This window comes from Bufo bufo, chromosome 1 (assembly GCF_905171765.1).
Source record: "Bufo bufo chromosome 1, aBufBuf1.1, whole genome shotgun sequence".
NCBI lineage: Eukaryota > Metazoa > Chordata > Amphibia > Anura > Bufonidae > Bufo > Bufo bufo.
The window spans coordinates 794601769-794615019 of NC_053389.1; positions in this window are offsets into that span (position 1 = coordinate 794601769).

The following is a 13251-nucleotide window of genomic DNA, read 5'->3' on the forward strand; positions in this document are numbered from 1 at the left end:
TGTATTTATTCTGGGGTCTGCAGCCATCAGTAGAAGTCGTCATGGCTGTTTGGGTTGGATGGCGAAGAAAAGAGAACTTCTACAATCATGAAATATGTCACCTATGGGTCACTGGATTTATAAAGGATCTGTCACCACTCCTGACATGTGTGTTAAAGGAAATCCCTGTATTTCCCAAAAAGTCTATGTCTAGACTCTAGACCAGGCATGCTCAACCTGCGGCCCTCCAGCTGTTGTAAAACTACAACTCCCACAATGCCAAGCCCAACAGACAACTAGGCGTTACAATTACCACTGTCTATAGGATGAGTCCCTACACAGTCTGATACTGTAAGTGATGATGGATACTGTCAGAAGGGGAATGGTAATGCCTAGTTGTCAATGTTAACACAGAAATGTTGTGATGTCTATAGACAAAGTGCATCAGGGAGGTGGTGGAGAAGAAGGCGAGCCAAGTTCTGGGAACAGTCCAGGTCCTATTGTCTACTTAATCTGCCCCTAGTCCGGACTATGGGAGAAGGGGTGATCTGAACTAAGAAAAAACTGTAGAAGGAATGGTCTGGGCTATGGGAGAACTGGAAAAGAAGTGGTCTGGATGATGGGAGAACTGGAGAAGTGGTCTGGTACAGAGGAAAACTAGGTGTGGTATGAATCAGTGGAGAACTTTAAGAAGGAGTGGTCTGAATCAATGTAGAACTGCAGAAGAAGTGGTCTGAGTCAATGGAGAACTGGAGAAGGAGTGGTCTGAGTCAATCGAGAACTGGAGGAGAGGTTTAAGTCAATGGAGAATTTGAGAAGGAGTGGTCTGAGTCAAAGGAGAACTGAGGAAGTAGTGGTCTGAGTCATTGCAGAACTGGAGAAGGAGTCGTCTGAGTCAATGGATAACTGGAGAAGGAGTGGTCTGAGTCAATGGAGAACTGGAGAAGGAATAGTCTGAGTCTATGGAGAACTGAAGATTCAGTGGTCTGAGTCAATGGAGAACTGGGGAAGGACTGATCCGAGTCAATGGAGAACTGGAGGAGTAGTCTTAATCAATGGAGAACTGGAGAAGGAGTAGTCTGAGTCTATGGAGAACTGAAGATGCAGTGGTCTGAGTCAATGGAGATCTGGAAAAGGAGTGGTCTGAGTCAATGTAGAACTGGAGAAGAAGTGGTCTGAGTCAATGGAGAACTGGAGAAGGGGTGGTCTGAGTCAATGGAGAACTGAAGAAGGAGTGGTCTGAGTCAATAGAGAACTGGAGAAGGAGTGGTCTGACTCAATGGAGAACTGGAAAAGATGTAGTCTGAGTCTATGGAGAACTGTAGACGGAGTAGTCTTATTCAATGGAGAACTGAAGACAGAGTAGTCTGTCAATGGAGAACTGGAGAAGGAGTGGTCTTAGTCAATGGAGAACGGGAGAAGGAGAGGTCTGAGTCAATGGAGAACTGGAGAAGGAGTGGTCTGAGTCAATAGAGAACTGGAGAAGGAGTGGTCTGAGTCAATGGAGAACTGGAAAAGAAGTAGTCTGAGTCTATGGAGAACTGAAGATGGAGTAGTCTGATTCAATGGAGAACTGAAGACAGTAGTCTGTCAATGGAGAACTGGAGAAGGAGTGGTCTGAGTCAATAGAGAACTGGAGAAAGAGAGGTCTGAGTCAATGGAGAACTGAGGAAGTAGTGGTCTGAGTCAATGGAGAACTGGAGAAGGAGTGGTCTGAGTCAATGGAGAACTGGAAAAGAAGTAGTCTGAGTCTATGGAGAACTGAAGATGGAGTAGTCTGATTCAATGGAGAACTGAAGACAGTAGTCTGTCAATGGAGAACTGGAGAAGGAGTGGTCTGAGTAAATGGAGAACTGGAGAAGGAGTGGTCTGAGTCTATGGAGAACTGGAGAAGGAGTGGTCTGAGTCAATGAACAACTGAGGAAGTAGTGGTCTGAGTCAATGGAGAACTGGAGAAGGAGTGGTCTGAGTCAATGGAGAACTGGAAAAGGAGTGGTTTGAGTCAATGGAGAACTGGAAAAGGAGTGGTCTGGCTTCGTTTCAATTTTCACCTCAGGCAGCAGAGAACCTAGAATCAGCCGTGGATTCTGCAGCAGATTTTTCCAATGGAAAAATAAAAAATGGAAACATGAGCACATGTCCATAAAGTGAGGCCTGGAAAAACAGTTAAAGGGAACCTGTCACCGGGATTTTGTGTATAGAGCTGAGGACATGGGTTGCTAGATGGCCGCTAGCACATCCGCAATACCCAGTCCCCATAGCTCTGTGTGCTTTTATTGTGTAAAAAAAACGATTTGATACATATGCAAATTAACTTGAGATGAGTCCTGTACGTGTGATGAGTCTTTTTTGTGAGATAAGTCAGGGACAGGACTCATCTCACGTACAGGACTCATCTCAGGTTAATTTGCACATGTATCAAATCAGTTTTTTTTTACACAATAAAAGCACACAGAGCTATGGGGACTGGGTATTGCGGATGTGCTAGCGGCCATCTAGCAACCCATGTCCTCAGCTCTATACCCAAAATCTCGGTGACACATTCCCTTTAAACATACAGTGACGTTGTCTATGGTTGTAGCAGCAGCATGACTGAGAAACCAAGGTTTTAATCTGGTGGCCAGTACTACTGCTTGCCCTAACTCTGAAGTGCCCTCAGCTTTCCGCCGTGAGCGCTTCACAACCTCTGCCTTCATTTAGAGGTTGTGGGGGGTTCACTGCTACCATTTAGTGGTACCATTGGTAATATTGTCCTTTGTACAGTGTGTTTTGTTCATTTTCACTATGGAGGTTGGACTAAATGGACCCTTGTCTTTTTTTCACCATATCAAATATGTAACTATGTAATTATTTATATTTAATGACTGTATGGTGCTAATATTTGGTCCATGTATAGTGGTAATATTCCACAAACATATACGTATATTGGGAGAGGGGAGCCTAGAGGCTTTTGCTCCTGATCATTCAAGACCTTAGCAATACTCTTAACATACCGCCATTTGAACTGACTAAATGTGTGTTACAATATTTCATTTGGGGCCCCACTTAAAAATTTGCCCAGAGCCACATATTAAAGCCGGCCCTGAGAACTAGAAACTGTATGGTCTGGACCACTGGAGAAGGAATGGCATGGACTGTTGGAGAACTGGAGAAAGAGTGGTATGAACCATGGGAGAACTGGAGGAGGAATAGTTTACTACATTGGAGAACAGAAGAAGTAGTTGTCTGCCACATTGGAGAACTGGTAGAGGTGCGGTCTGCCACATTGGAGAACTGGTGAAGGAGCGGTCTGCCACATTGGAGAACTGGTGAAGGAGTGGTCTGCCATATAGAACTGGTGAAGGAGTGGTCTGCCACATAGGAGAACTGGTAAAGGTGTGCTCTGCCACATTGGAGAACTGGTGAAGGTGTGCTCTGCCACATAGGAGTACTGGTAAAGGAGCGGTCTGCCACATTGGAGAACTGGTGAAGGAGCGGTCTGCCACATTGGAGAACTGGTAAAGGTGTGCTCTGCCACATTGGAGAACTGGTGAAGGAGCGGTCTGCCACATTGGAGAACTGGTGAAGGAGCGGTCTTGCCACATTGGAGAACTGGTGAAGGAGTGGTCTGCCATATAGGAGAACTGGTGAAGGAGTGGTCTGCCACATAGGAGTACTGGTAAAGGAGCGGTCTGCCACATTGGAGAACTGGTGAAGGAGCGGTCTGCCACATTGAAGAACTGGTGAAGGAGCGGTCTGCCACATTGGAGAACTGGTAAAGGTGTGCTCTGCCACATTGGAGAACTGGTAAAGGTGTGCTCTGCCACATTGGAGAACTGGTGAAGGAGCGGTCTGCCACATTGGAGAACTGGTGAAGGAGTGGTCTGCCATATAGGAGTACTGGTAAAGGTGTGCTCTGCCACATTGGAGATCTGGTAAAGGTGTGGTCTGCCACATTGGAGAACTGGTGAAGGAGCGGTCTGCCACATTGGAGAACTGGTGAAGGAGTGGTCTGCCACATTGGAGAACTAGGAAAGGAGTGGACTGCCATATAGGAGTACTGGTAAAGGAGCGGTCTGCCACATAGGAGAACTGGTGAAGGTGTGGTCTGCCACATTGGAGATCTGGTAAAGGTGTGGTCTGCCACATTGGAGAGCTGGTGAAGGAGCGGTCTGCCACATAGGAGAACTGGTGAAGGTGTGGTCTGCCACATTGGAGAACTGGTAAAGGTGTGCTCTGCCACATTGGAGAACTGGTAAAGGTGTGGTCTGCCACATTGGAGAACTGGTGAAGGAGCGGTCTGCCACATTGGAGAACTGGTGAAGGAGTGGTCTGCCACATTGGAGAACTAGGAAAGGAGTGGACTGCCATATAGGAGTACTGGTAAAGGAGCGGTCTGCCACATAGGAGAACTGGTGAAGGTGTGGTCTGCCACATTGGAGATCTGGTAAAGGTGTGGTCTGCCACATTGGAGAGCTGGTGAAGGAGCGGTCTGCCACATAGGAGAACTGGTGAAGGTGTGGTCTGCCACATTGGAGAACTGGTAAAGGTGTGCTCTGCCACATTGGAGAACTGGTAAAGGTGTGCTCTGCCACATTGGAGAACTGGTGAAGGAGCGGTCTGCCACATAGGAGAACTGGTGAAGGTGTGCTCTGCCACATAGGAGAACTGGTAAAGGTGTGCTCTGCCACATAGCACTAGGGAATAAGAGCTTTGAACCATGAGAGAACAGGAGGACTGGACTGGAACATAGGGTAACCGAAGAAGGAGTGGTCTGAACCATTAGAGAACAGGAGAAGGAGTCGTTCAGACTATTAGAGAACAGGAGAAGACATGCTCTAAACATTGGGAGAACAGAGGAAGGCATGATCTGGATCTTGGAAGAACATGAGACAAAGTGGTAAACCATATAGACCATCAGAGAACTGAAGGAGTGGTCTGTCATATAGGAGAACTGGTGATCTAAAAGAGGCATGGTCTGCCATACCATATTGTGGCACATTATACCGCCCCAACAGAGCCAAATACCACAGTCCATCACATAATACATCCCCCAAAACTTCCTCTGGCTGGCCATGAGAGGGCTCAGGCAGCCCCCTGGGAAATTTCCCTGTAAGGTCTATGGCAATCCACCCCTGCTTCATAGTGATACCACATCTTGTCCAGCTCCAGAATCCTGTCGTTTCCCGTCCTGGTTCAACTGGCAATGATAAAGTAAACTGACGTTCTCACCGGCCACCACTAGAGGGAGCTCGCTGCTTACTTTTTACTTTTTAAATGGGGTCATGCACACTTTTTTTTTTTTTACAGATCTGTGTGTCCAATTTAAGAATCTCACTGCAGGGCCTATTCTTTCCTGCTTGTTCTTCAGACAAGAGTAGCCCTTTCTATTGATGAGACCTTAGACAGTATGGCCTGTGCGCTCACATATACGTTTTTCTGTATATACAGTCAGGTCCATAAATATTGGGACATCGACACAATTCTAACATTTTTGGCTCTATACACCACCACAATGGATTTGAAATGAAACTAACAAGATGTGCTTTACCTGCAGACTGTCAGCTTTAATTTGAGGGGATTTACATCTAAATCAGGTGAACGGTGTAGGAATTACAGCAGTTTGCATATGTGCCTCCCACTTGTTAAGGGACCACAAGTAATGGAATATACAATTTACGAGCTAAATATAAGAAGGTACACGTCCCTAGAATATAATAACAAAAAAAACCATAAGGACGCTTAAAATGGAGCAAAATAATAAAGTTTTATTAGTGCTCAAAAAGGAAGGGGGTGAAACCTGTATAAATACAAGGGACAAAATCGTCTATCCAAATTAATCCATCCTCATGTATGGATGGTAACCCTACCTATGATTGTAGGAAAATTGTGAGGAATAGTATAGAAGGACAGACGGACTGATTAACTAAAATTCACCGCACTAAATCCGGATCTAGTACTCCGAAATGGCAAGGTACTGCCTGACAATAGTGATGTATATGCCAGTACAATTGTGCAGGTGAAAATAGTTGCTACAGTGTGCTATATCCACTAGAATGTAGGATATATTGAACCCCAGTCAATAGTATGGAATAAGCACACACAGCAAGCAATAGACTGACCAGTGACAGCCGTGCCACTGAGCAGTGGTGGTTAGAGAGAAGAGCGGCTGTGCACTGTACCGACTCATAACCTCCGTCCACCAGGTGAGTAAACCACACAGACTGTTACCGATGCTGGCAACATGCGCTCCAGCAAACAGCACGTCTGAACAATGAGCTACGGCTCTACGCGTTTCTGTGCAGATAATGCCTGCACGTCATCAGGAGCCAGGAAGCTACTACACCTAACTGCCTAAAGCCGATGCTGGGAACTTGAAATCGGCTAAACTACACAGTTAATTTAATCGTGTTCGCACCGAATCCTAGTGTGGAAAACGGTGTGTTGCTTGTTACATGTATAGTCTCGGCTCTGTAATGGCCGCGAGCGGCCAGGCAGACGCCGTGATTTAAAGGGCAACACCACTCCCACAAGAACACACCTCCTGTTATCAGCCAATCCACCAGATGAAAAATCATACTGGGCTGGTTCACTGATAGCTGTGGAGGAATAGGGATATGTTCAGGGGGTCAGCGCAGCAGCGCTGTATAGTAACAAAGATATCAGGGAAATATCAGCGGTCTACTAGATGACAGGCAACAGTTTATAAGAGCAAAATCGGAAAACCTGAAGGTGAGTAAGTAGTATCAAAACCTATGATAATTCAAGATTACTTAAAATGACTTCACTAGGGATAGACCACCATGTGTGTAAATGAATGAACGGGCAGTAAATGAATAAATAACTAATATAACAGCAAACAAATACTGTACATTTATATCACTCATCCACTATAGGACAAGATGAACTTGACCCCAGAACCAACACAGAGTGTATCATCTAGTGAAAGACAAATATGAAGAGAAAGGTAATAACCTATAATATAATCAGATAAAAGGAACATAGGAGATGGCGTCATTAAGACCATTAGGCTTGATGGTACCCAGCCTAAAAATCCACTGTGCCTCCTTTTGTAGGAGAATACGATCCAAATCCCCTCCTCGCGGTGACCTTTTCACGATATCAATGCCCTGAAATTTAATAACGGAGGCATTACCACTGTGGCATTCAACCACATGGCGGGCGATAGGTGTGTCTTGACATTTATTGATATCAGACACATGTTCCCCTATACGCCGTCTCAGCTCACGTATTGTCTTACCAACGTATTTCAGGCTGCATTTGCATGTCATTAAATAGACCACACCGGTGGTTTTACAGTTCACGAATGGTCTAATAAAGAATGTTCTATCAGATACATAGCCAGAGAATCTGTCTTGGAGGTCAACAGCAGCTTTTCTGAAATCCGATAGTTGGGAACAATTCCTACGGGCTCTTAAATATTGCCCCTTAGGAATACCTCGTTTGAGAGCTTTTGGGTGACCACTTTCCCATCTGAGAAGACTATTAGTAGCCGTGGTTTTTCTATACATGCTGGTTATGATATCACCAGAATCATTGAGTGAAATGGTCAGGTCCAAGAATGAAAGCTGGCTCTCATTTATTTCAGAGGTAAAAAATAGCCCCAACTCATTGTGGTTTAAAGCTGCCACAAAATCATGGAACAAAGTGGTGCTGGCCCCCCAGAGGATCAGCACATCATCTATGTATCTGATCCACAGGGGGACAGCACCACTGAATCGTTCCATGTCATCGGAAAAAAACAGTTCCCTTTCCCACCAGCCCAGGAAGAGATTCGCAAAAGTAGGGGCCCAGGGACTGCCCATTGCGACTCCCCTGAGCTGGTGGAAAATCTTACCGTCAAATAAAAACACATTGTGCGTCAAGATGAACTCAAGAAGCTCCATGATAAAAGCATTGTGCCCCAGCAGATGTTCACCCCTTTGTTGTAGAAATGAGAGGACCGCTCTACAGCCCAGATGGTGAGGAATGGAGCTGTAGAGGGCCTCAACATCTAAACTGGCCAATTTCGTCCCTTTATCACAATGGATACCATTGAGCCTTGCCAGCACATCCATGGTGTCTCTAACATAGGATGGCAGGCTGATAACAAACGGTCTCAAGATGGTGTCAACATAAGTGCTAATATTAGCAGTTAGACTATTGGTACCAGAGACAATTGGCCTGCCTTTCAAAGGGTCAAGGCCTTTATGGACTTTGGGTAGGCTGTTGCCAGCATCGGTAACAGTCTGTGTGGTTTACTCACCTGGTGGACGGAGGTTATGAGTCGGTACAGTGCACAGCCGCTCTTCTCTCTAACCACCACTGCTCAGTGGCACGGCTGTCACTGGTCAGTCTATTGCTTGCTGTGTGTGCTTATTCCATACTATTGACTGGGGTTCAATATATCCTACATTCTAGTGGATATAGCACACTGTAGCAACTATTTTCACCTGCACAATTGTACTGGCATATACATCACTATTGTCAGGCAGTACCTTGCCATTTCGGAGTACTAGATCCGGATTTAGTGCGGTGAATTTTAGTTAATCAGTCCGTCTGTCCTTCTATACTATTCCTCACAATTTTCCTACAATCATAGGTAGGGTTACCATCCATACATGAGGATGGATTAATTTGGATAGACGATTTTGTCCCTTGTATTTATACAGGTTTCACCCCCTTCCTTTTTGAGCACTAATAAAACTTTATTATTTTGCTCCATTTTAAGCGTCCTTATGGGTTTTTTTGTTATTATATTCTAGGGACGTGTACCTTCTTATATTTAGCTCGTAAATTGTATATTCAACTATTTAGCATATTCCATTGAGGGAATGGCAGGTTTCTTGTCAGGTAGCATTAATACAGAGCAATGGATGGGCGATTCTGGTGAGGTTTTTTCTGAGAAGGAGATCACGTTCTCCTCTCAAGCAATCAGTATCTCCACAGCCTTTAAACAATTGACCCGTATTTATAAGAATTTTGTCAGATCATGGTGGGAGGTTCAGTCGTTGGAGGTCTATCTCAAAAACAAAATTGTCCCTAGGGGCCTGCGTAATCCAATCATACCTGCCTTTCGGTTGAGATCACCCGAATTCATCAAAAAGTGGGAAAAGGAATCGGTGGAGTCCTCTCTTAGACTTATGACATTATTGCTAGAGGAGGAGAAAAAGGTTCTAGTTTTGGCTGAGAATGAACTAAAAGAAAACATTGATGCAGTTAAAAAGTTCAACACTCATTCTGATTTTGTCAAAAAAGAAGCCCTCCTCCAGTCTTATATTGAGAAATACACTGCCCAACTAAAGGAGAAGAAACACTCTCTCTTCAACAGAGATATTAAAGACTTTAGAGAAGGGAAAGTTTTTGACTACAGTGTTAAACACTCGGATGCTTTGGAGCTGGACACTGATGTTTCATCCTCTGAATGTGACACCGAACATGAGTTATCTGATAGAGCTAACTCCACTCAATCTTATAGGAGACAAGGTGTAGGTAGAGGTAGAGGTAGAGGTAAGGGACGGAATAAAGGTAGAGGAGGGAACACTAGTGGTAGGGGTGGTTTTTTAGACAATACTCCCCCAGTGTCCCAGTACCTACTTCGGAACAAAAATTCCACAAAGACCAGACCTTAATCCTACCACATACTTTGTCTTCCAATAATTTGGAAGAATTACAAATCATCAATCTCTCACCTCGTCCTCTTACCACTTTAGAAGTACAAGTGCTCCGCAAAGGCCTATCATTTGTACCCATCCGCAAGTTTGATCTCTTTGGCTGGGTAAAGGATTTGCACCTCTTTGCTCGGAAGTTGAAGTGGCGTAAATTTTTTGCCACTCATGATCGTCGCAAATGCGAGGAATTAGGGATTGATCTGTCGGATCTCCCTGAGGTACAAATTTTGTCAGACCTTTATTCGGAAGCATTACGCAATCCTGGTGAGGGCCCCTTTACGGATTTACGACCCCCCTCGAAAAAAATGCCTCCCTTGAGCGATAACACACCTATTGACATCTTTGTGTCTGTGGTGACCAACAAGCTCCGTCATCTGGATATATCCATGGGGAGTGCTGACAATTTAGCCAGGCCTGAAAGGGAAGCATTGCAAAAATTACAAATGGATACTGAATTGGTCATAAAACCATCTGATAAAGGTGGGAACATTGTGGTGTTGGGACATGATAAATATCAGCAGATGTGTCTCAACATCCTTAGTGACCAATCTACCTATAGGAAGCTTCCATCAGATCCTACGGTAGGGTTCAGACTTGAACTACGTGACATTTTACTAAAAGCCTTGTCTAACAAACTGATAGACAAAGCTGAATTTGCATTTATGCTTCCTGATTTTCCGGTTCTCGCTACCCTATACAGACTACCCAAAGTCCATAAAGGCCTTGACCCTTTGAAAGGCAGGCCAATTGTCTCTGGTACCAATAGTCTAACTGCTAATATTAGCACTTATGTTGACACCATCTTGAGACCGTTTGTTATCAGCCTGCCATCCTATGTTAGAGACACCAGGGATGTGCTGGCAAGGCTCAATGGTATCCATTGTGATAAAGGGACGAAATTGGCCAGTTTAGATGTTGAGGCCCTCTACAGCTCCATTCCTCACCATCTGGGCTGTAGAGCGGTCCTCTCATTTCTACAACAAAGGGGTGAACATCTGCTGGGGCACAATGCTTTTATCATGGAGCTTCTTGAGTTCATCTTGACGCACAATGTGTTTTTATTTGACGGTAAGATTTTCCACCAGCTCAGGGGAGTCGCAATGGGCAGTCCCTGTGCCCCTACTTTTGCGAATCTCTTCCTGGGCTGGTGGGAAAGGGAACTGTTTTTTTCCGATGACATGGAACGATTCAGTGGTGCTGTCCCCCTGTGGATCAGATACATAGATGATGTGCTGATCCTCTGGGGGGCCAGCACCACTTTGTTCCATGATTTTGTGGCAGCTTTAAACCACAATGAGTTGGGGCTATTTTTTACCTCTGAAATAAATGAGAGCCAGCTTTCATTCTTGGACCTGACCATTTCACTCAATGATTCTGGTGATATCATAACCAGCATGTATAGAAAAACCACGGCTACTAATAGTCTTCTCAGATGGGAAAGTGGTCACCCAAAAGCTCTCAAACGAGGTATTCCTAAGGGGCAATATTTAAGAGCCCGTAGGAATTGTTCCCAACTATCGGATTTCAGAAAAGCTGCTGTTGACCTCCAAGACAGATTTTTATCCCGTGGTTATCCATCCCAATTACTCAAAGAAGCTTACCATCATTCTTTGAGTTTGAACAGAGATTCTCTACTATCTCCTAAATTAAATCCACAAGGGATGGATGGTGTGAGGATGATCGGCACTTTTGACAATGTTCATGATCAAGTACGTAATGTGCTGTCAGAATACTGGGATATTCTGAGATCCGATACGGATATTGGTCATCTTATCCCGGATAAACCAGCGATTACCTTCCGTCGTAGCCAAAATTTGTGTGATATTTTGGTTCATAGTATGTATGAAAGTCCTAGACAGCATACCTGGTTGCATAATCCTGTTTCTGGGACTTTTTCCTGTGGCTCTTGCAAGTTTTGTGGCTACATCAATAAGAACAAATCATTCTCTGGCTATGTATCTGATAGAACATTCTTTATTAGACCATTCGTGAACTGTAAAACCACCGGTGTGGTCTATTTAATGACATGCAAATGCAGCCTGAAATACGTTGGTAAGACAATACGTGAGCTGAGACGGCGTATAGGGGAACATGTGTCTGATATCAATAAATGTCAAGACACACCTATCGCCCGCCATGTGGTTGAATGCCACAGTGGTAATGCCTCCGTTATTAAATTTCAGGGCATTGATATCGTGAAAAGGTCACCGCGAGGAGGGGATTTGGATCGTATTCTCCTACAAAAGGAGGCACAGTGGATTTTTAGGCTGGGTACCATCAAGCCTAATGGTCTTAATGACGCCATCTCCTATGTTCCTTTTATCTGATTATATTATAGGTTATTACCTTTCTCTTCATATTTGTCTTTCACTAGATGATACACTCTGTGTTGGTTCTGGGGTCAAGTTCATCTTGTCCTATAGTGGATGAGTGATATAAATGTACAGTATTTGTTTGCTGTTATATTAGTTATTTATTCATTTACTGCCCGTTCATTCATTTACACACATGGTGGTCTATCCCTAGTGAAGTCATTTTAAGTAATCTTGAATTATCATAGGTTTTGATACTACTTACTCACCTTCAGGTTTTCCGATTTTGCTCTTATAAACTGTTGCCTGTCATCTAGTAGACCGCTGATATTTCCCTGATATCTTTGTTACTATACAGCGCTGCTGCGCTGACCCCCTGAACATATCCCTATTCCTCCACAGCTATCAGTGAACCAGCCCAGTATGATTTTTCATCTGGTGGATTGGCTGATAACAGGAGGTGTGTTCTTGTGGGAGTGGTGTTGCCCTTTAAATCACGGCGTCTGCCTGGCCGCTCGCGGCCATTACAGAGCCGAGACTATACATGTAACAAGCAACACACCGTTTTCCACACTAGGATTCGGTGCGAACACGATTAAATTAACTGTGTAGTTTAGCCGATTTCAAGTTCCCAGCATCGGCTTTAGGCAGTTAGGTGTAGTAGCTTCCTGGCTCCTGATGACGTGCAGGCATTATCTGCACAGAAACGCGTAGAGCCGTAGCTCATTGTTCAGACGTGCTGTTTGCTGGAGCGCATGTTGCCAGCATCGGTAACAGTCTGTGTGGTTTACTCACCTGGTGGACGGAGGTTATGAGTCGGTACAGTGCACAGCCGCTCTTCTCTCTAACCACCACTGCTCAGTGGCACGGCTGTCACTGGTCAGTCTATTGCTTGCTGTGTGTGCTTATTCCATACTATTGACTGGGGTTCAATATATCCTACATTCTAGTGGATATAGCACACTGTAGCAACTATTTTCACCTGCACAATTGTACTGGCATATACATCACTATTGTCAGGCAGTACCTTGCCATTTCGGAGTACTAGATCCGGATTTAGTGCGGTGAATTTTAGTTAATCAGTCCGTCTGTCCTTCTATACTATTCCTCACAATTTTCCTACAATCATAGGTAGGGTTACCATCCATACATGAGGATGGATTAATTTGGATAGACGATTTTGTCCCTTGTATTTATACAGGTTTCACCCCCTTCCTTTTTGAGCACTAATAAAACTTTATTATTTTGCTCCATTTTAAGCGTCCTTATGGTTTTTTTTGTTACCACAAGTAATTGGACAGAATAATAAT